Genomic DNA, 24,975 nt, shown 5'->3' with positions numbered 1-24,975 from the left:
CATGGCAAGTGTGACAAGAGAGGGTAGAAAGGGGGTCTACCATCAATGTTTTTGTGCAGCAATGTGGGCACCAAATACGTGGTCTTTTATCAAAGTGAATACGATGTCTACCACGTTGATGTTTTCTTCTCAATACATCGTTTACATGAGCTCGTTTGTTGGGGGGACACAATTCAGCTTCCTGAAATGAAGTTGGATTGGTATTGAAAGGCTCTCTTGGCCTTCCATGGCCAAGCCTAGTTGTCGTCACATGTGCTTGAATTTGACGAACACTCCCTCTTGTAGGCATGTCAATCTCCTTTGGCTTGATAAGATTTGTAAGGTACTCCTTTGAGGTTTGTAGCTGTGTCAAGCATAATTCTTTTTCTGTAGAGTCCTTTGTGTCCAATTCTTCCTCTATTTGACTTAAAATTCTTCTAAATTCCTCAATGCAGAGATGAATGTCTTCACTTGTGTTGGCCTCTTTCATGTCCATCTGATTACAAGGGCTTGCATTGTCTTCACTTGTGTTGGCCTCTTTCATGTCCATCTGATTACAAGGGCTTGCAGAAGTCTCACAAATCTCATGATCCATAGAAACCATTCCCAAGGTGCGTGCATTGTCAATAATGGGAAGAAAGTTGTATAACTCAGGAAAGTGATGCCTCATTATCAATCTTATGCCATATAAGTGCTTGCAGTCACTTGTCCAATCGGGGCAATCACAATAATTAGATTGCATACTCACACGATACCATTGGCTTGAAGAAGAGGTGCTTTGAATCTTGAACGACAAGGCCATTTCATTGATAACTTTCAACGATGAGGGGTCACTTTCAAATCATTGTAATATTCTCTCCCCTGCATACAACCTTGAAGTGTGCATCTTTGATGATCCATGAATACTAAAGTGCCCAGAATCGGCTAGATCAAGAAGTACAAATGTCAAGAAGAGGATTTAAGATACTTTAAATGAATACAACAAAAATGTTAAAAGAACTAGTGATATTACCTATTTCTTGCTTTTGCTTGAAGAACTCAAGCATAGTTCCACCCATGCGCCTGCCAATCTTGGAATCGCCCACAAGAGCATGTATAAGTTCAAGCATGGACCGGTTGATTTGTGAATCCAAGAGAGTGTATTTTATGTACTGCCATAGGCGCTCCACCAAGTTAGTAGTATCAACATTCCCATAAGAGAACAATCGGCCAAATTTTGGCCATCGCCTTCGCCATACACAAGTAGACCCACACCAACCATTTGTTACATATCGAATGATATTGTCATGTGCATTGTAACATTGTAAGAAATGTTGATACTTCTGTTCAAATTCCATTTCTGTAACTGAGTGCATGAGATTTGACATTGATGTGTAGATCTCATCTTGTAGTTCTTTGGGAACCTACATTTTTCACATTTTTGTTAGAGGTTAAATTATAACCCAAAACTCATATTAAATCAAATATCCTAAGCTACTCTCAATTACACAGTCCTAGGTTACTGCACAGTCCTAGTTTACTACACAGTCCTAGTTAATGCACAGTCCTAGTTTACTATCCAGTCCTAGTTTACTGTATACCCACAGTACATAGCCTTGAAATATTGCAATCTCTTACTTGTGGTAACAAATTCTCAACCCAAGCTTTCTTAGCATGGAACCAACATAGGATGACATGGCATGCAACTTGTTGGCGAGTTTCTTGCTCTTATTGAACCCAACAATGGGGATCTTCGTCAACCACCTTAAGCAATGGCTCTAGTTCTTGTGGACACTTGTCAATGACTAGAGCTGTAGGACGAATATCTCCCATTCTTGAAAAAACCATTTTCATAGTAATCTCCAAGGCAATGCTCTCTTGAGAGCCTGGGTCATTAGTGCACATCATACACCACACTGGAATGCCAACTCCAAGTTGGTTTGGTAGTATAGCTGCATATAATGGTAGGCCAAATTTATTTGTCTTGAAAGTACTATCAATAGCCCATGAGTTATGCAAGGAGAATCGAAGTGCCATTTGTAACATCCACGTATCTTGAATAATAAGAATGAATGGTTTGTCTTTGTCTTCCTTTGCTTGAGGATTGTAGGGCTGACAATATAGCACCTATATCCACGAAACATGCAATTAAGAATGTATGGTAAGAAATAAAGGAACTCCAATGATGTCAAGAAGAACCACCAAACTTACCTTGTTTTGTGTCTTTAGTTTCAAGCATTCCATGTACATCAATGCCCAATCATCTTCTGTAGCTTTGTCTGCAATAACATGAATGTCAAGAATATCTATTCACATAGAAAAGAAACCAAGAATGTCAATGAGTATTAGAATGCTACCTTGATTGCGTACTTGGTATGACAACATGGAGACCTCTTTTGGAATCGTGAAAAACCTAAAGATCGTGCGATCTAGGTCTGAAGATTTCTCCATATGCAATCTCTCTTTTGAGAGTGACATCCTTGATACATGGCGAGAGCTACCAATGTCAAACAAATCCTCTATACAACGCTCAATGACAATAGGATGGACTGGCAAATGATATAGATCATTTCGAGTGCCAGGAACATGTCCCTTATGAGAAGCATATAATGAAATAATTGCTTTGTCTTTTGTATTCAAATACTCCACTTGTACCTTAAATGGACAGTGACACTTATTTGAGGTCCTCAATCTCCTTAGTGTCCCCTTTTGACTAGGTTCTCCACCTCTATGGCAAAAGTAATCAACAACCCTCTTTGATGGCCCTTGGTTTTTTGTTGAGCGAACTTTCACAAGCCTCACTTTGTGCTCTGTCATTATCTCTATCAAATGCCTCTCCACATTAGAGCTATCAATATTCAAAATGGTCGTGGGTTCTCTTTTTGGGTTCTTTTGAAGCCAACGTGGAATAGAATCTCCATCAACTCCTTTTACCATGTTTCTGCAAGCACAAGAATTAATGAAGTCCTTTACATAAGAAATAGGGATTCCATGTTGACGAATGTCAACACACCATGTTTCTTTAATGGTTTCAAGGGTTTCCTTTATTCCTCTATGATCTCCACACTCCAATATATTATGACATGTTAGGACAATATTTTCCCATTCCTCTATGCATGATATCCTTAAATTTGGAAATGACTTTAAGCAAAGCACAAGGGAGCCATCTTGATTTTGATCCAAGCACAAGGGAGCCATCTTGATTTTGATCCAAGCAAAGGTTTTCCTTCATTCGCCTCCATTTCTTCAGATCAAGGATTCCTCTAGAATCGAAAGTCTTAAGACTCTCAATGGTCATCGACAAATTCCCTTGAATAACACTGACCATCACATCATAACTTCTCCTATCAAAGGAGAAATATATAGGCGATAGATAAAGTAGTGGATTAAGTGACTCTTTGGCACTTTCTTCAATTTCTTTGCTTTCAACCCTTTGTGCAAAGAAACCATCCTCTCCTTGACTCCAACTAGATTCTTGGCTACCTGTATCAGGCACCAAGTATTCTTCGATCGTAGTTTGCTCACTTGGGCCATCTTCAATCCCAGGATGTTCAATCCACAAGCTCATCCTACACACACATGGACATATTTAGAAAGTTATCATGCTATTCATCTATCCCTTTGACCGTCGTAGTTTGCTCACAGTCCTAGTTTACTACACAGTCCTACTTTCCCTACTTTTCCTAGTTTACTGCGCAGACCTTGTTTTTTGATTTTCCTACCACATATCAAATAGACTGTGTGATTTAGAGACAAGGGAGAGAGAGAGAGAGAGAGAGAGAGAGCAAATTACCTTCAATGTTTAGTCAATAGCAAGCTTCTTTGAGTAAAAGGGATCAAAAGGGATGGTGGAAGGAACATATGACAAGGTGGAAGCGGGCATTTTTTGAATGACAATGAAAGACGCTCAAACCTGATTAATTGACCACTACATGCAACCAATAGATTTCTTAAGAAGAAAATCTTGAAAAATGATTAAGATTCAAAAATCTCTAAACCCAATTGCGTTTGGTTGTTTTGGCACCTACAATGTTTATCTACATATGTCTCAATTGATCCAATCCAAAAAATGCCATACATCATGCTATATACATGACACAATATTGAAAGTCAAAATTAATTTTCACATACCTCTATACACTTCAACTCAAACCCAGTGGATGTTCTGCCAAATCCCTCGGACGGGAGCACCGCCAAATCCCACGTCTCCAAATCGTACGTCCGCCAAATCCCTCACTAGCTAGGTTTTAGCGGTGTTATCCGACGGCCACGTTTCGTCCGCTCATCTCAGACGTACGATCCTCGATTCCCAGTTTAGCTTCGCTTGTCCTAGTTTACTTTTGCGCGCATGTGATCCGACGGCTGAGATCGATTCCAAGTTTAGCTTCGCTTGTCCTAGTTTACTTTTGCGCGCATGTGATCCGACGGCGGGCTGAGATCCGCGCGCTCATCTCAGCCGTCGATCCCACTTGAGGCGCCTCTTAAAGACACTGTGTGATATAGCGACGAGGCGCGCCACCCACTCTGCCCGTAATCAAGGGAAGTCACATTTAATTAATACAACCTTAGTATATGAGGCTATGTCTTGAGGCCTTTTATAGAGAATTGTGAGACCTTAATTAGAAAGAACATGGGTACCTATATCCCAAGAGTGAGAAGTTCTTGGGGAGAATAGGTAAATGGGTGGAAGGCAACTTCGGGGTGAAAGGGTATTGGGGGGACTGGCTTCTGGGGGAGAATAGTCAAGGCGACAGATGAGATAGATCTAATATTTTATATCATAAGATATTGCTACTTTTGGAAATGTGGGTCTTTAGGAATTTGTTGATATTCAATAAAGGGGCTCCTCATGGGGTAGATGTGACAGAGATGATGTTCAAATGTGTGCACTTCTGTTGGTCTGTATGATATGTTAATAAGATGAATAATAATCTATATGATGCTGAGGCAGTAGTGCAAGCATTACAGGAAGGGATTAGGTGATTCGGGCCTCCAATAATAAGATGTTTTTACATACTAGGGTATTCTAATGTAGATTGATTGAAGGCAGGTATATAATTGGAAAGATGTCAGAACCAAATACCCCAAATTTGGGCCCAGATCTAAAACATGGTATATGAAGGCTAGCAAACATCTTTATGGCCTTGATTGAAAATCCCTTGGGGAGAAGACCTATGGTTAAGATATGGACAAAAGGGGAGTATTTTGAAGAGCAGACTCCCAAGGGTTTCACCTTTGAAGTGTTGTTGATTGCTTGTATGCAGTTGGGATTTCATTTTTCTTGGGAAATGTCTTCTTTTGTGTGGGAAGATGAGAATGGTATGTGATCTTCTTAATAGGGATTGGGACTAGAGGGAATCTACGAGTGGCTAAAAGTTTTTTCTGTTAGTCTATAGATATTAATATATTATTGTTCCCAAAAAAAATTCATGGGTAGCTTTTGAGAGATAAAAGGATGGTCATGATGTAATAGCTCTTATATAATATAATATATATTTCCCAAAAAAAAGGACATGGGTGAATGCATGCAAATAGAAAGGCTAAGGAGGCTCAACATTTTTTTGACTTTTTCAAGCATTAATCATTACATACTAAAATAAAACCTTAGAAAAACACTCCTCATAGAATATATTTAATGGAGCCTTCAGGCGTGTAGTTGAGTTGGTAGAACTGTCGGGTTCCATGATGGGGACCCAGGTTCGATGCCTGGCAGCTACATGGCGAATGGCATGCTTGTTGACTTGATGGACTCCTAACAAGAATATATTTAATGGAAATGCAAGACAACGTTTTGGTGCCCTATTTATATTTAATGGAAGTGTAAAACAATGTTTTGGTGCCATATTTTGGTTTTTTTTCTCTCTCAACTGAAAAAGACAAACTTAAAACTAAAACCATAGTTTTTTTTAAATATTAATGATAAAAAATCCATGGATTCAATTTTGTAAAAAAGTCATAGTAGAAGATGTGAGGATTTTTTAGATGAAAGATTCGGATATAGGCACACAACATAGTTGCTATAAGGCCTTGTAATGCCTCTCATTTATGCCACCATAGCTACAAAACAAGCCAATAACCAACATGGCAAAGAATCCAAATCAACCACAATTCTCATTTTTTAAATCGATAGCAATTGAAATATGTTGTCGTAGGTGGTGGTGCCATGGCTGAGATGGTACGATCAGAACTACAAAAGGAAGTGGTGGTATGGTAGGAGGTATCACACGTTGAGGCTGGCACAATTGGTAAATTTGTTTTATCCCAAAACACACAGCATCATTTGTGGTAGAAGAGGATGTTGAAGTATCGATATATGTTTTAAGTGTAGCGGAATTACAGGCAATGCGATAGAGAGAAAATATGCGACGGTTTAATGAGAGAGAGTCATTACAAAAGCATTTAATTTTTGTAATTTCAAAGGTTTTACATTGAACCTCTTTTTAAGTAATTAATTATTTACATTATTCACTCATACGTACATTTATAAATATATATGTGTATGTAATATAACCACACTTTCATGTGGGTCACAGGTGGAAAGTTGATATACTTTTAGAAGACCTAAGGAATGTGCGCTTCAAGATAAGTTCTCACCAATACTTTGTAATATAACCACAGGTGGAGAGTTGATATACTTCCATAGGACCCAAGGAATGTGTGCTTCAAGATAAGTTCACACCAATACTTTGTGGGCATAAACTTCCAACGGCCATGATATTGCCTCACACTACCATAGATTGTGAGTTTGGTTTGTGTAATTAAATTCTCCAAACTGAGGTTACTAATAGTACTATCATGGATCTACTCAGAGCCTATGTTGCCCAACAACCTAATTCATGGGATAAGTACATTCATCTTACTTACAATAATACTCCTCATTCGGCCTACTGCTCGAGCACCTTTCGAAATTGTATATGGAAAACCCTTGCCTATTCTCGGCAACTAGACTTTCCCACAAAAGCAAAGCTACTGATCAATTCACTATCAATTTTAGTAGCATTTTGAATGATGCAAAACATTCTATTGCTCGTGTTGCTCAAGAAAAATATGTTAAGAAAGCAAACCGTAAACATAAAGCAGTATCTTTTGAAATTATAGATTATATACTTTTGAGAATTCAAAAGCGTTGACTTAAGAATGTTGAAAAATTCCGAGCTGTTGAGCTTGCCCCAAGATTTTATGGACCTTTTAAAGTGATTCACAAAATTAATGATGTTTTATATAAAGTTGAATTGCCTTCTCATTGGCAAATTCATAACTCATTTCATGTTAGTCTGTTAAAACCTTTTAAGGGATCACTTCCCACTCATCCAGTGTATGAGTGGGATCACTTCCCACTCATCCAGTGTATGAAGAACCACCTCTTATTGAGGGTGAGGAAGAATTTTTACTTCTAGACACTATCATTGATCATCAGATTACATCAACTTAAACTGGAAATCAATATAGCAAATATTTAGTAACTTTCCAAAATCATCCTTGAGAAGATGCAAAATGGGCGCGTGATAAATATTTTCATGCTTTCCCTGAGATCCTTTGTTCTTTTCAAACAAACCGACAATTGAGGGCAATTCCAAACTCAAGCAAGAAGGAATGTTATGGGAATATATTTGAAGCCCTCTTAAAAATATTATTCTACCCTCTTAGATAATTCCAGGACGCTTGGATTATCTTTGTGTCAAGTCATGTCATGTTAATATCATGGGTAATGCCATTATAAATATTAATATATTTGGTGGATATTGATGTATGTTTGGGACCTCCAATGTTTGTTTCAGTTGGTTTGTATGGAAGGGTGATTCCTCGGTTACTTACGCGTGGCAAACATGTGTGTGGTTATGGTTTGTATACTTATAGAATATTTGTTTCACCAATTTATTGTTATAGGTGAAGAGGATTCCGAAGATTGAGGAGAATTCGCACATATTTATTATATGGCACACCATTTTTGTAAACAAGCTTTGTATATACATGTGCTAGCTTGTGCACATTTTGATTTATTTGAAAAGCCTTAGTTTATTAAGCATAGACTTGAACTTTAATATTTTGTAGAGCATGATATGCTTTAAACCCTAGCCTCAATTTATGGGCACTCTATTTTGATCATAAGAGAGTGTCATGTAAGAAAAGCACCTTTTTGTATTTTTGGAGGCTATGGCCTAATTTGGAAAAAAAATATCTCGTAAATACTCATGTGTGGGGAGGCCACACACATGAGGGGGGATGATTGCACCCAATCTTGAAGTCGTGCTTTGTGAGCTAAGTATTATTTGTTTTTCACTCAAATATTGAATATAAGTTTAATCAAATTCTTACAAGTTTCTTTTTTCTATTTTCCTAGAAATTTAGATCCGTAACAAAATCTTAAAAATTTATTTCAAGTGCAAGAAGAAATAAACCAAAATCAAAGGAAATTAAATTGGAAACTTATTTTTAGCCATGCAACTCGAGCCGAAGGATTTCTCCATGCTCCATTACATCAAAGTAAGCAAAATAAACCATAAAAAATCAATAAACAAAGGTTAAAATTGGTGGACTTGCACTCTAATCGGGCTATGTCAATACTCCAAATGCAAAGTATATCAAGGGAGTCCGAAGTAAAGGGACTTTCCTCTGGTAGTGACGCCAAAGATGTTCACAAGAGAGAATATTCAAGCCTTGCAAGATAGAGAGAAGGAGAGGAGAATGCAAGGGTCATACCGGTTTACACCTCAAGCCACTCTTGGCAGAGTCACTCTCTCTTGTGGAGAGCTAGGGTCCTTAACCTTGCCTCCTTTATTTTCACCACAAAGGGGCTTTGCAAAGGGGTGGGGAGAAAAGAGAGAGAGAGCTATAGAAAGATCAACCTCTACTTCTATGCTACAAAGATTGAAAGCATGAGAAGGTAGATAACAAAAGGAGAAAGGGGAAAAGAGAGCATACATCAACAGGCTAGTCTAGGCTAATTTCCTAGCCTAATCATTCGGCATTACACAAGTCATAAGCTCAGAGATTTCCCATAATCATTTTACATGAAGGGATTCTGCAGTACAAAAATATGGATTGAAGAAGTTGCCACGCATGGAGTAATGTTAGCCAATATGGTTTAATGATTGTCCCTCTCTTAATCTCGCTCTCCCACTCCCTACCTCATACACATGGAAATAAAAACAAAGGCATAAATAACCTAGTCACTCTCTCTCTCTTACTCTCACATGGAAGCAAGCAAGCAAACAAGAGGCATAATACATAACCTTATTACTCTCTCTCTCACACACACGCATGCGCACACATGCAAGAGTTGAGCCAAGATGCATAATGTTTTCTCATACAATAGTGAGAGTTCACCTATATACTTTGGCCATGTGCTCACAATATGTCCACTCCTAGAAAGATATAGACCCAGTTAAGATGTGAAATTATAGCACCACGATGCTAAATGACATGATCTAATAGAGTGTTATATTGAGTAGTCAAAACAGCTATGTGTTCACAATGTGGCCACTCAAAACATAGAAAGTGGCCTAAAACTACAAGGTTGTTAATCCATTATTAGGAAAAGTGTTGTAGTAAAACTCCTCTTGCATTTTTTGATAAACTTCACTATAAGCTATCTTTATGTTGTGACCAATATTGTTTGACACATCCTATATGCATTATGTAATCCTTGGTGGTCATCAACTATAAGGCCACTTTTTATGTTTGAGTGGCCACATTGTGTTGCCCTAGTATTTCTCTATTAAAAGATATGTTTTGAAAACATTTTTATATCTGCCCATGGAGGGTGTGGGGAAGGGTAGCTTGGAAGTAGTGGCATGCCTATGTGCTGGCAATCTGTAACATTTCATCATAAAGTTGTCATTCTCTCTTGTGACTCATTGTCATACATCTGTAGTTACAGAAACTTACCAAATCATGCTTGTAAAAAAAAAACCTTCTACACTTGCAACAAATCTACAATCTTCAATAGTGGTATTGTAAACCTGTTATAATGCCACTATATATAAACTAGTCACATACACATACATCTGTCAACACCTGTTATAATGCCACTATATATAAACTAGTCACATACACATACATCTGTCAACACCTGTAACAATTAGATTCTGCACAAATTGTCATATAACCAAATTTTAGTGGCAACTTTGCACCGAACCAAAAATTAGACATATACAATCAAAATCAACACTTTATAGATTGCCTGCAAAAAACTTATAGAGCCAAAACGAGGCTTGAAATGTGCCCGAATCATGTCGAAATACTAAAAAATGGAGTTAACCTTGTTCTCTACATATAATATGGTCTTTTTCCTTCACCCAAGAGGATGCCTCAATATGATAAGATCTTGACTTAAACATATTTGTTGGCGTTACTACTATCGGTCTGGCCTAGGGCTTAGCTCCAGCCTAGGGCTTAGCTCCATTCCAAGCTATTGGGATCACCCAATATTGCGTGCTCCACTGGTGTTGATGATTAGGATGTTACATTCTGAAAAACATATGGTTTTGGAGCACTGAATATGTTGGTTTGTTGTGTTTGATTTTGATTTGGAGTTTATTTTACATTAGGGCATTCAACTTTAATTTATTGGTACGGCAAAACCCTAGTTCTTTGGTGATTTTCATGAAATTGGAGCCCAAGTGGCTTAGATTTCATTGCTTTGATCCAAGAATTAGCTTAAAAATTGTGATTAAGAGTGGAATCTCTTCAAAAACATGATTATTGAGCTCCATTTGGTTGAATTAGAGTGGGATTGTCAATTTTTGTTTATGCATTTCATATTTTTTTTCATAATCTATTCATGCATTGTTGGAATGATTAGATTACAAGTATGCTAAACTATTAAAAATAAATAAAGAAAATACTTAATTAGTTGTATCACAACCATTAATTAGAATTAAGATCGTTAATCATACCCCATGAAGTCCAAAAATTAAGAAAAAACCTAGGCAAAACTAGTTATCAGTGGGTAGGGGGCATGAGCTCACAGAGTCCCGCGTAAGAAGAGTTGAGTCTAAATATGTGAGAGCCTGATATGCGAGCCATAAGTCTGGATATGTGAGTTATGAGCATGCACATGTAAACCGAGTTTGGAGGTAAGTACACCTAATATAGTACGAATGAATTATTATTACCATAAAGACTTGTACGGACATACCTACCAATATCCTTGGAAGATTTTCTTGTAATATAATCTGTACCAACTATAAATTCCAAGGAAAATTCTTTTTCTTCACAATTATTGGAGAATTGAGCACACTTATTATCCCAAAAATTACACACCAACCCTGTCTCATAGGCCCAATTCCTAGATTTTTGTACCCCGTGTAGGCTTATTTAATACAAGGGAAGTATGTGTAGGATCCCTGACCCCACTTCGCAACGAATTTGGGGGTGCTAGCAGCGGAAGTAGCACTTCTTGCACGGGGCAGGGTCCCACACTCGAGGCCTCGCCCACCACGGATATCCAGATAAGAGACTAATCCATCGGTTCTTCCAAAACTGAACTCGAAAAAACTTCCCTTGCCCGGAAAGCACGGGCAATTCCTCCAAGATAACTTTTCTCTAATGTAGTCAAAAGCCTGAACTAACTAAACTGATGTAACCAAACCCATAGTCCCATAGTCAGATCACTAGTCGCACCACTTACACACCTAATATAAACTTGCCTTTTTCACATATTCAACAATCTTTAAAACAATCATTTAATGAAACCATAGTGTCACTGATCATAATCCTTTAATTATCCAGTTGAATCCTTATTTCCAAACATTCCTTCATTGGTGTACCTGTGGCATCATTGGCAACCAGAACGCTCACCATCTGTTCACTCAGGGACCTTTTTGATAGTTCCTAGCTCATAGTAATCGACAATATATTCACATATCAAAATGGAATCTCCGTTGAAGATCAGTAAGATCAACTAACGGATCCATATAAAAGAGCCATGGACTCATCCGTTGAGGACCAGCAAGGTCAACCAACTAGATCCATGCCCAAATTCAGAAAACAACTCTTACTCCTTGTTCCAAAATCTTTTCCGACGTACGTGTGGGTATCTTTGGCAGCCCAGAGCCCGAGCACCGTATGGTCAGCACCCTCTAGGATCCTTTGCAGGTCACCTAGCGCTTCACTCAAAGGCCACTTCCTTGGTCCCTCATCCACTGTACCGGAAGCTCACCATTTACATCAAACCGAGGCTGGTCAAGACCTCGGCCAACCTTGCTATGCGAGATGTCCTCCGATGACTCTCCGTCTCAGCAGTTGCGACTTTAACAGATAGGTCTCCACGACCTCATTCACAAGACGGTCAAAATGTTTCCCCAGCATTCTTGACATAAAACAGTCATTTAAAAACAGATTTCACATACAAATACAGTACCAACAATATTTTCATCTTTTCTCATTACTCCGCATCCTTTCACATTAGTCCCCATCTTTTCTCATCTTACGACAATTTTATTTTCTTCATCGAGCCCTATCACATCACATCATTACCACATCAAATCACATCCAATCGCATCATCCACACATCAATCCACATCATCCATACATCCATGCACATCAACCACATCAATCCACATCATCCATACATCCATCCACATCAATCCACATCAATCCACATCATCCATACATCCATCCACATCAATCCACATTATCCACACATCCATCCACATCTTTCATACATCCATCCACATTATTCATACATCCATCCACATTATCCACACTTCCATTCACATGATCAATACATCCATCTACATTAATCCACATTATCCACACATCAATCTACATTCATTTCATAAGTATTCTCATTCTCATCTAATCACATCTTTTTCTATCTCATCACTTACTTCCTCATTTATCCTCATTAGGTCTCATCCACGTGTATCTACCCATACATCTCATCACTTCACTACTTATCGTTCATTCACATCTTGATTCACATCACATCACATCCATTCACATCCCTTATCATTCATTCACATCCCAATTCACATACTAACACATTCATTCACATCCTATATCATTCATTCACATCCCGGTTCACATGTTTACATCCTGATTCACATGCTATCACATTCATTCACATCCCTTATCATTCATTTCTATCCAATTTACATCACATTTCATCGCCTCAATTCTTGTTCATATCCATCACATTTACATCCACATGTATTCTCCCACATACATCCACAATCATACTTATCACATACACATCCACATCTATCCTTTCACATACATCCACATCCATTCTTTTACATACATCCACTTCTATTCTTCACATACATCCACAGCCATCCTTTCACATACACACATCCACATCCATTCTTTCACATACATCCACTTCTACTCTTCACATACATCCACTTCTATTCTTCACATACATCCACATACATCTATCCATTCATTCACATTTATCTGATTCACATCACATCTATTTACCTCTCATCCTCATCACATCATTCTCATCACATCTATTCTCTATTCATTCCCATCTATCTGATTCGCATCCCATCTCATCACACCTATTTACCTCTCATTCTCATCACTTCTATTTCCATCACATCCATTCTCTATTCATTCTCATCTATCTGATTCATATCACATATCATCACATCTATTTACCTCTTATTACTTCTATTCTCATCACATCCATTTATAGAATGTAAGAGAATTCTTATTTTTGCTATGAAGATTCTTTACACATCTATTTATGCATAAGAACAACTTCAGTGGGAAATAACACTTTTATAAAAATCCGTTTAGGCATCTATGTATGCATAAATTCAATTTTAAGGAGAATAACACTTTCAGAATAAGAATAAATCTTTTATGCATCTTTCTATGCATGAATTCAAAACTGATGAAAATAACTCTTTTGAAATAAAAATAAAATTTTTAATGCCTCTTTCTATGCATAAAATCAAAATTGATGAGAATAACTCTTTTGAAATTAAAAAAAATTCTTTATGCATCTTTCTATGCATAAAATCAAAATTGATGAGAATAACTCTTTTGAAATAAAAATAAATTCTTTATGCATCTTTCTATGCATAAAATCAAAATTGATGAGAATAACTCTTTTGAAATAAAAATAAATTCTTTATGCATCATTTTATGCATAAAAATCAATATTGATGAAAGTAACACATTTATAAAAACAATTATCCAATATACATCTTTCTATGTATAGAATTTAAATATAATGAAAATCGCTCTTTTATAATTAAAAATAATAATCAATATGCATATTTCTATGCATAGAATTTAATTTTAATGGAAATAACACTTTTATAATAAAAATATTTCTACTATGCATTTTTCTATGCCTAGAATCAAAATAACACTTTTAGAATAATACACAAACGATGGGGATTACTCTTTTTGAATAATAAAAGGTAATACTTATTTCACAAAATTTAAGAAAATTTTGCCATAACCTCCTTTGTATGGTTGACCATTTTTCAAATTTTCTTTTCTTAATTTACTTAAAAATTATCCCCAATTTGATTAAAGCATTCTAAACTAATCAAATTTCACTTTTAAAAGAGAAACAATATGAAAAGTTTAATTCAAATAATTTGATTAGTTAACTAGAATAAAGAAGGGCTGAAATTTAAGAATGAGAGAGGGGGAAAACCTTTCCAGCAAGGCATAGCATCAGATTATCATTTTAAAGATAACAAAAAAATTAGAAAACCATTAAAAGAATAAGAAAAAGTAGGATTTCTAACTCACATGAAATTCTAGGAGCTTTCCTTTGGCTTGATGGTTTGAGGGATCTACTCTTGTTTGCAACAAGAGTGGCCACCAATTCTTTAGAAGAGGGAAAGGTCAAAAACTAATGAATTATTAAGAAATTCATAGTTTTTGGCTATGGGGAGGAGTAGAGTAAGTAATAGTGCATAAATCACTATTATCCATTTGCAAAGGGGGAGGGTTCATCTATAGGAAAAAGTGAGCCTCTAACCAAGCAAACTGATTCTAGAATTTTCCAGATCAGTTTGGTCAATTTTTGATAATTTTTAGGTCAGTTTAGCTTACTTTTTGGATCTAGTTGAAGTAGGAGAGAGGAGAGATGAAAATATCTCATTATTTGTGAGTTTAAAACTCAACCACACATGTGAAATAGGCGCCTCCTTTATGAGGGAAATTCCCCCACACTGAGGTGTCAAAAATGCATCATTTCTCTAAATATCTCTTCTTTTTTAACTAATATCCTTGTCCTTTGTCAACTTTTCATCTTATGTGAGTATTTACTCACTTTTGGAGGGATAGAATTAAAGGGAAATCTAATTTTGATATAAAAATTCTTTATGCATCCATTTATGCATGAAAATCAACTTCAATGGGAATAACACTTTTAAAATAAAAAGAATTTCTTTATGCATCTATTTATGCATAAACTCAATTTTAATAGGAATAACACTTTTGTAATAAAAACTTCCTTTATGCATCTTTCTATGCATAAAATTTAAATTTAATGAAAATAACACTTTTATAATAAAAAAAATTTCCATTATGCATCTTTTTATGCATAGAATTTAAATTCAATGAAAATAACACTTTTATAATAAAAAATTCCCATTATGCATCTTTCTATGCATAGAATTTAAATTCAATGAAAATAACACTTTTATAATAAAAAAATTTCCATTATGCATCTTTCTATGCATAGAAATTAAATTCAATGAAAATAACACTTTTATAATAAAAAAATTTCCATTGCGCATCTTTCTATGCATAGAAATTAAATTCAATGAAAATAACACTTTTATATTAAAACATTTTTCATTATGCATCTTTCTATGCATAGAAATTAAATTCAATGAAAATAACACTTTTATAATAAAAAATTTCCATTATGCATCTTTCTATGCATAGAAGTTAAATTCAATGAAAATAACACTTTTATAATAAAAAAATTTTCATTATGCATCTTTCTATGCATAGAAATTAAATTCAATGAAAATAACACTTTTATAATAAAATAATTTTCATTATGCATCTTTCTATGCATAGAAATTATTTTTAATAATTAATATCAGTGATATCCATGCATATTCATAGGTGAATATGTATATGGAGTAAATTAGAATATTTCTTTTAGAATGCACAAACGGTTGGAATTACTCTTTTGAAATAACATAAAAATAAACTTTCTTTTCCACAAAATTCTAGAAAATTTTGCCATAACCTCTTGTAAGCTTTCCTTTGGCTTGAGGGATTGAGGGTTCTACTCTTGTTTGAAGCAAGAGTGGCCACCAATTACTTTGGAGATTATTAAGCCAAAAACAATTGAATTATAAAGAAAATTCAATGTAAATGGCTCTCGGTAGGAGAGTAACAGTGCATAAACACCATTAAGCTTTTACAAAGGGAGAGGCTTCTATTTATAGGATAAAGTGAGCCTCAAACCAAGCAAACTGATTCTAGAATTTTCTGGATCAGTTTGGTCAATTTTTGACCATTTTTGGGTTAGTTCAGCTTACTTTTTGGAACTAGACTTGAAATAGGAGAGAGGAGAGATGACATATCTCTTTAAATTAATTTAAAATTGGGGGGTAATGATGAGAAAAAGGTGCCTCCTTCATGAGGGGGAATCCCCACTCCGAGGTGTCAAAATTCAGTTTTTTTAAATGTTTTCTTTGGTCCTTAGTCCACTCTTCATCCTATGTGAGTATTTACTTTGGGGGGTTTTTCTTTTATTCTTCAATTTATCTCCTCCCTACATTTGGATTAATCTTATTGGTTCCTCTGAACCTTAATCCAAAATTTTCAAAAAATCTGGACCCTTAGGCTAAGGTCTTTTGTTCAGATTATAATTTATTTCTAATGCACCTTAGGAATTTCTTTTTAAACTTCTGTTTCGGGGAAATTTAATTTAATAAGAAAGGATATTTTTCCATCCAAAGATATCTAAAAACTAAATTATCTCTCTCTAAAACATTTTCTCTCTCTAGGCTAAAACAGGTAGAAACAAGATCTTTTATTAGTCTAAAAAGGGGATTGATTACAGGGGAAGATACTGGACATCTTGAGGAGCTGGGGAGGAATCTTACATTCTCTCCCACTTGAGAAACGCGAGATGTCCTCATCTCGCAAACTGGAGAGGTAATCCCGCATCAGTTTGGCTTCTTTCTCTCAGGTGGCATCTTCAAAAGGATAGAACTTCCGTTTCACTAATAATTCTCTTAGAATATTGTTCATGAGAACCTTCTCTCGAACATCAAGGATTTCTTCAGGTTGGAGTTCCATTTGCCCTTGGGTTGAAGAAGTTAAGAGTTCATCATTAAGCACATGATTCGTGCTTGGTACATACTTTTTAAGTAGGCTCACATGAAATACATTATGTACTTTGAGATGAGGAGGCAGAAGAAGTTCATAGGCTAAGTCACCTACTTTCTTTGTAATCAGATATGGCCCAAAGTATCTGGGGGATATTTTCTTGTACTTCCCAAGAGATAGAGAACTTCTTTTGGGGCGTACTCGAATGAAGACCATATCTGCTTCTTCGAATTTTCTGTCTGACCTCTTCTTACCTGCATACTGCTTCTGTCTATCTTAGGCAGCTTTTATATCTTTGCGGATTGACTGCATCTGCTCTATGTTGTCAAGCATCTGTCTGGACATCTCGACCCTAATCAATGGGTCAGACCAAGTTAATGGTGTTAGGCAGTCTTGTCCATACAGAGCTTTGAAAGTGCTCATCCCGATACTTCGGTGATACGAAGCATTGTAGGCGAACTCGACTAGGTGCAGATAGCTTAGCCACTTCTTGGGTTCCCTGCCACCACAGCATGACCGAAGTATATCTTTGATTACTTAGTTCACTCTTTCTATTTGACCTCAGTCTCGGGGTGGTAAGCTGTGCTGGGATCCAAGAAAGTTCCTACTGCTTCAAAAAATGCAGTCCATAATCTTGACGTGAATTTGGGATCTCGATCACTTACTATTCTCCTGGGTAGGCCATGCGATCTGAAGATTTCCTTGAGGAACACTAGCCACATCCACTACAGTGTAGGTTTCTTTTACTGGAATCAGATGGGCAACTTTGGTTAGTCTATCAACTACCACGAAGATGGAGTTGTAACCTGATTGCACTGAAGGTAGTCCAGTAATAAAATCCATACTGATGCATTTCCACTTCATATGGGAGATGTCTAATGGATATAACTTCCCAGGCATTTTTACTCTCTCGGCTTTGACTTTGTGACATATCAAGCAGCATTGATGTACATGATTAAGTACATCCTTTTTTAGTCCAGGCCAAAAGAAGCTTTTCTTTACAGACATGTAGGTCTTGATGAAACCTGGATGTCCTGCTATAAGGCTATCATGGGCTTCATTCAGAATTTGACCCTTAGTCCCCTCATCATTGGGAATGCATAGCCTACTATTATAATACATAATTCCATCATCCAAGTTGTACTCTGGAACTCGGTTATACTCAATCAATTAAAGGATGCCACTATAATGTACCACTATAATGTATCTTTCATTTATGATCACACTAGAAAGGTGAGGTTGTACTTCATGAAAGAGAAAAGTGAAGTGTTTATGCCACTTTTAGAGATTCAAGGCTATGATTGAGAAAAACAAAGGCATGCACATAAAATACCAAAGAGCATATGTTAGGGGAGAATATTTCTCCAGTGAATTTAGTGATTATCTAAGAGAGCATAGGATAAAGAGGTGATTTACATGCAAGTATACCCCACAATAAAATGGGGTTACATAAAGGAGGATCATACATATATTACAAATGTTATCGATGTGTTAATGAATGAGAAAAGGAATGCCTATTACTTTTGGGTTAAAGAAGTATGAATTATAGTTTATATTTAGAACCCCCACTACAGTTGATGCCATGATGCCAAAACAAAAATTTACTAGATAGAAAACCAGATTTGGCACACTTCAAAGTGTTTGGGTGCATTACATATGTACATGTACCAAATGAGGTGATAAATAAATTGAATCTAAAGGTAGAAAATGTATCTTTATTCCTTTGGGTACAAAGGTTATAAATACTATAACCCCACTATGCACCCCACTATGCATGAGATGTGAGCGAGCAAGATGTTGTTTTTGATGAGATGAGCACCTGATATAGTGAAGGATTCCATCGAGCCTGATGTAAACAATAATATGGTTGCAATGAATGGGGAGCACCAATCACATGTGCTTAGTGGACTAGGAGAGTCCTCTAGTAGTGGCAGGTCTATTTTTAGACTTTAATAAGGAAGGTTAAGGCATAATGCTAGGAATTCTAACACACCATATGGTGATACTATAGGTGCTAACAAATTCACATGTATCATGTAAGGGAGAAGAGAAGGTGGATCAGCTTTTCATAGTGCCTGATGTTTCAACGTCATTCCTTTATTCATGGGGATAGTGGCTCAAAATAATAGAGCCTTGATGAGGAGTTTAGGATCCCAGCTATTAATAGTGAAGCAAGTAGTGTTAAGAACACCTCACAGTGATCTAGGTGTATGCAGGTCTACAAGGGTTCTAGATAGGTTGTGATATGATGGGCAAACAACCCATCATTATGCATATGTTAAAGCAATACTACAAGAGATATATCCCATCATGTTTTCAGAAGGTATGATGGGCAAACAACCCATCATTATGCATATGTGAAAGCAATACTACAAGAGATATATCCCACATGTTTTCAGAAGGTACTTGGACTTAAGCATGGGAAGATGCCATGGATGAAGCATTGGATGCAAATGAGACATGGGAGTTGATGCCTTTATCTAAGAAGAAGAATGCAATGTGATGGGAAATGGGTCTGTGAGCAAGTACATGGCAAGATTGGTAGCCAAAGGAAATGCACAAACCTATGATGAGGAGACTTTTAGTCCTTCCTGATGGGAAAAGGTTACTGGGACTACATTGAAGGAAAAGTCATGTATTGGCTTTCTATTAGTATACAGGATACCATGATTGGGCATATATAGGATGCTAAGTCGCCTAAGGAGACATGGGACACCTTGGTGAAGCTGTATGAAACTAACACCAAGGCGGGCACAAAAGATTCAGTTGAAGAATGAGCTTCATACCATGGAGAAGAAGAATATTTATATGAATGATTATGCCTTGAAGATCAAGGGAATTGTGGAATCCCTTGCATCAATTGGTGTTTCTGTTAATGATGATGATAAGGTGGAAGTGTGTCTATGTGGTCTCAGGCCACAATACAAGGCGTTCCAAGACGTCTATTTAGACTTGGGAGAACATTCCCAACTTCACAGATTTGGTGTCAATGCTGATCATTGAAAAGAAGAACTTGGGTGAAGATCAATAGTCTTCACAAAACAAAAACCGTTTAGAGCATCAGGCCTTCTACACAAGTGCAAGTAGAGTCTACGAGGTAGAGGTCGTGGACGTGGCCAAGGTGGTGGGGGCCAAACAGGTAATCAGAGTTATGGTTAACAGCAGTCCCAAGATTCACAAATAATAACACACAGGTGGAAGAGACCAGTTTAGAGGCAGGTAAAGGCAGCATAATGATACACGAGGTTGTTTTTACTGTGGTAAGCCTGGGCATGTGCAGGCACATTGCTATAAGAAGCAAAGTGACATGCGAAATGGAAAAGCGCAGCAAAACAACTATGCATCCTCTAGCAGAAATAATGAGGATAATGAGAGGTTGTTTGTTATGCATGTGGTTTGTGTTTGGAAATGATGTAGCAGCATGTAAGGATGACGTATGGTATGTTGATTCAAGTGCTTCGAACCACATGATAAGTCATTGGTGAGTGGTTCAAGGAAATGAAGAGTCTTGAAAGACCAGGTTTTGTTGAAACAAGGGATGACACTGCTCATTCGATTGCCCATGTTGGAGATGTGCCATTGTCTATGCAGGATGGTAAGGTGAAGTACCTTGTAGATGTACTTCATGTTTCGAACATTACAAAGAATCTGGTTTCTGTTGGCTAGATGCTTGAGTAGGGTTTGCAGGTCCGGTTTAACCTTGATGGTTGTTATGTAGAAGACTTTAAAGATAAGTGCAAGTTGGTTGCAAAAGGCAATAGAGTGGGCAGAATATTAACATTGAATATAAATATGCCTAAAGTGAGTGCTGAAATGTTTGCAAATGGTTCAAGAGTTGTTGCAAATACAAACATTTGGCATAAGAGAATTGGGCATGTAAATGTGCAAAGAATGAAGTCTATGTAGACTAAAGAAATTGTGACAGGGCTGGCTAAATTTAAAGTTGAAGGTAAGCAGAAAGTTTGTGAAGCATGTCAATTTGGAAAGCAAACAAAACATGTATTTCCACATGACAAAAATGTGAGAAGGAATGTACTAGAGGTTGTGCATTCAGATGTATGGGGTCCTGCGAAGACTATGTCTATGGGTGTGGCTATAGGTACTACGTAACATTCATTGATGACCACACAAGGAAAGTGTGGGTGTACTTCATGAAGGAGAAGAGTGAAGTTTTCACTCATTTTTAGAATTTCAGAAACAGATAGGAAAGTATGTGAAGTGCCTAAGGTCAGATGGAGGGGGAGAATACTTCTCCAATGAGTTCTCTAAATTCTTGCAAAATAATGGCGTTTAGAGACAATTTACACGTAGATACACTCTACAGCAAAAATGGAGTTACTGATGAGTGGAAAAATAGGCACATTTTAGAGATGGCACGAGCATTGATGGCAGAGAAGAATATGCCGCATAGCTATTTGGTTGAGACTGGTGTCTACAACAGTTTATATCATGAACATGACTCCTACTGCAGCCATACATGATGTAATGCCAGAGGAGAAGTTTACTGGTAAGAAACCTAATTTGTCTCACTTGAAAGTTTTTGGATGTGTTGCATATGTGCATGTGCCATATGAGTTACGTACTAAGCTGGATCCAAAGGCAAAAAATGTGTGTTTATTGGGTATTCCCTTGAGCAAAAGGGATATAGATGCTATAATCCTACTACACGTGAAGTGAGGGTAAGCAGGGATTTTGTATTTGATGAGATGAGTAGCTGGTATGCTGCTGAAAAAGATGTTGTTGTTGGGACTAGTGTAAGTGGAAATGTGGTTACACAAAATGCAAGTCAAGAATCACAGTCATTGAGTGGACCAGGAGAGTCCTCATCTAGCGGTTATGTTGATAAACCATGAAGTGGTAGGCTACGTCATAATACCAGTCCTGAAAATGTAGTTAGTACATCACATAAAGGCAAAGAGAAAGTGGTTAAGACCCTTGTTGGTATGCCTAATATTTCTGTAGGGAATTCTCTTATTGATGGAGATTCTAAGATGAGCCTTGATGACGAGCTTGGGATCAAAAACCCTATGCAAAGGTTGACTTATGATGGTTATGTGAGTGGCCACATCACTATGCTTATATGGCAAAAGTTGTGCAGGTTGTAGAACCCACATCTTTTAATGAGGCTATTGGAATTGTGTGTTGGGATAAAGCTATGAATGAGGAGATGGATGCATTGTATGGAAATGAGACTTGGGATTTGGTGCCATTGCCTGAAGAAGGCATGAAATCTATTAGTTGTAAGTGGGTGTATAAGGTGAAACATAACAGTGATGGTAGCATAAGCAGGTACAAGGCTAGATTGGTAGCCAAAGGATATGCACAAAAACATGGGATTGATTATGAGAAGACATTTTTCCCAATTGCAAAGATGGCAACTGTGAGAGTTGTGATTGCGGTGGCAGCAGCTAAAGACTGGTTTTTACATCAGATGGATGTAAAAAATGCCTTCTTGCATGGTGACTTGCAAGAAGAGGTGTATATGGATCAGCCACCACCAGGTTTTGAGGATATAGGTTACCCAGAGTATGTATGTAAGCTTCGTGAGGCCTTGTATGGATTGAAGCAAGCTCCACGAGCATGGCATGACAAGATTGTTGAGTATCTTGTCACTATTGATTTTCATATGGCAGATGCATATCACTATTTGTATGTGCGCAAGAGTGATAAGGGTATTGTGATTATCACCATATATGTAGATGGTCTTATTGTTGGGGGTGACAACTTGGATGAGATTGAGCATGTGAAAAGTCTTCTTAAAAGGAAGTTTGAGATTAATAATTTAGGAGATCTGCGCTACTTTTTGGGAATTGAGGTCATCGCACACTTGAGGGTATTTAGATGTCACAGAGACAGTATGTATTGGACATGTTGTCCAAGTATGGGATGGCTGATTGTAAGTCAATCTTGGTGCCATTAGATCAAAATGGCAAGCTTAGTGTGGATGCAGGTTATGTGTTGGAGGACCCCACTATGTACAGGAAGATTGTGGGAAGTTTGATCTATGTCACGATCAACAGGCCAGATTTGAGTTACAGTGTTAGCTTAGAAAGCCACTTTATGCAAGTTTTGCACAAACCACATCTTGACAGTGTGATTTACACTTCGGTATTTGAGGGCCACTGTTGATTATGCATTGTTTTATGCAGCAGATGTACCATTGGAGCTATATGGGTACACAAATGCAAATTGGGCAAGTACCATCTCAGACAGGAGATCTACCAGTGGATTTATGTTTTCATTGGGGAGTGCTGCTGTGACATGGAGAAGCAAGAAGCAGCCCACAGTTGCCTTGTCGAGTACAGAGGCAGAGTACAAAGGAGTTGCCTTGTTGAGTACAGAGGCAGAGTACAAAGGAGTTGCGATGGCAGTGTGTGAGGTAGCTTGGTTACGCAAGCTATTTGCTAGTTTGGGTTGCATGTGGAGAGAAAGATTGTCATATATTGTGACAATCTTAGTAGTATATAGTTGGCTAGGAGCCCAGTTTTCCATGCACGGATGAAACACATTGAGGTACATTACCACTTCATCGGGAAGAGAGTCGTGGGGAAAACGACATCGACTTGGCCTATGTCAGCACACAGGATCAGGTCGCTGACATCTTCACGAAGGCCTTGGGAACTAAGAAGCTCCGTAGATTTTGAGATATGCTTGGAGTTCATGAGATGGAGTTGAGCTTGAGGGGGAGTGTTGAGATGTCAAGCTCAACATGAGCTGACACTCACGAGGCGCCTGCATGACCATTTGACATTTACATCACTAGCGGGTTTGGTAGCTGGCACCAACATATCTTTGCCAGAGATGGACTGCACCGACTAGTGCACATCTACCCACTCTTCTTAGCATGTTCACATTATGGACTGCTTGTATATGCTCTATTATGTGTGTTAGTCATCTTATCTTCTTTGTAGACCTCTTTTGTTGTGTGAAGAAGAAGAAGAATTTTCAGCCTCTCACCTTGCGTGTTCTCTTCTAGGGTCTGTGTGAGTGTGCGTGTGCTTTGCAAGAGCTCAAGCTCTCTTCCCCCCTACATCTTTTCATCTTTATACCAAAGAATACCTTTCTACATTGGTAATTTAGGAGAAATTCTACATCGTGCAACCACTAAGATATAAGGACATGCATACCCCAATATTTTATTTGCAGGTTGCATAAAGCCTTGTATGGCTTGAAGTAGGCACCTAGAGCATGGTTAGACAAGATAGGAGATTATCTTCTTGTCACTATTAGATTTCACATATCTACAATAGATCTTTCACTTTATGTGAAAAAGACTGACACTGCCATTATTCTAATAATTATCTATTTGTACATGTGGCTAGTAACCCAATGTATCATGTTAGAAAAAAGCACATTGAAGTGCATTATCATTTTGTGAGGGAGAATGTTCTAGAACAAGTGATGTGGTTTTGGTTTATGTCAGAACAATGGATCAGGCAGGCAGGTAAATGATATCTTCACAAAAGCAATCACCAAAAGAGGCCCAAAGGCCTAGAAGAGGACTGGGTCAGTAAAGAGGACTTAGTCCTAGCACATTCCCCATCCTTGGAGGAGATAATAGCATCGTTAGCACAACAAACCTTCAAGCCTAGGAGATGAACTTTAGTATCCTTAGCTTTGCAACCACCACTAGGAGGACATAATAGCATCGTTAGCACAACAAACCTTCAAGCCTAGGAGATGAACTTTAGTATCCTTAGCTTTGCAACCACCACTAGGAGACAAGGAACCATTAGATGAGAACAG

The 24,975-nt window shown here is 37.4% G+C and overlaps 1 pseudogene; it reads right to left on the bottom strand.

Moving 5' to 3' along the window:
• Positions 1 to 947: 947 nt before the first annotated feature.
• Positions 948 to 1,791, bottom strand: LOC147603710 (uncharacterized; annotated as a pseudogene).
• Positions 1,792 to 24,975: the final 23,184 nt, after the last annotated feature.

This window comes from Cibotium barometz, chromosome 63 (genome assembly GCF_041138505.1).
Source record: "Cibotium barometz isolate CiBa-2024 chromosome 63, ASM4113850v1, whole genome shotgun sequence".
Lineage (NCBI taxonomy): Eukaryota > Viridiplantae > Streptophyta > Polypodiopsida > Cyatheales > Cibotiaceae > Cibotium > Cibotium barometz.
The sequence above is the reverse complement of the archived record's forward strand: the minus strand, read 5'-3'. Positions and strand labels throughout refer to the sequence as shown.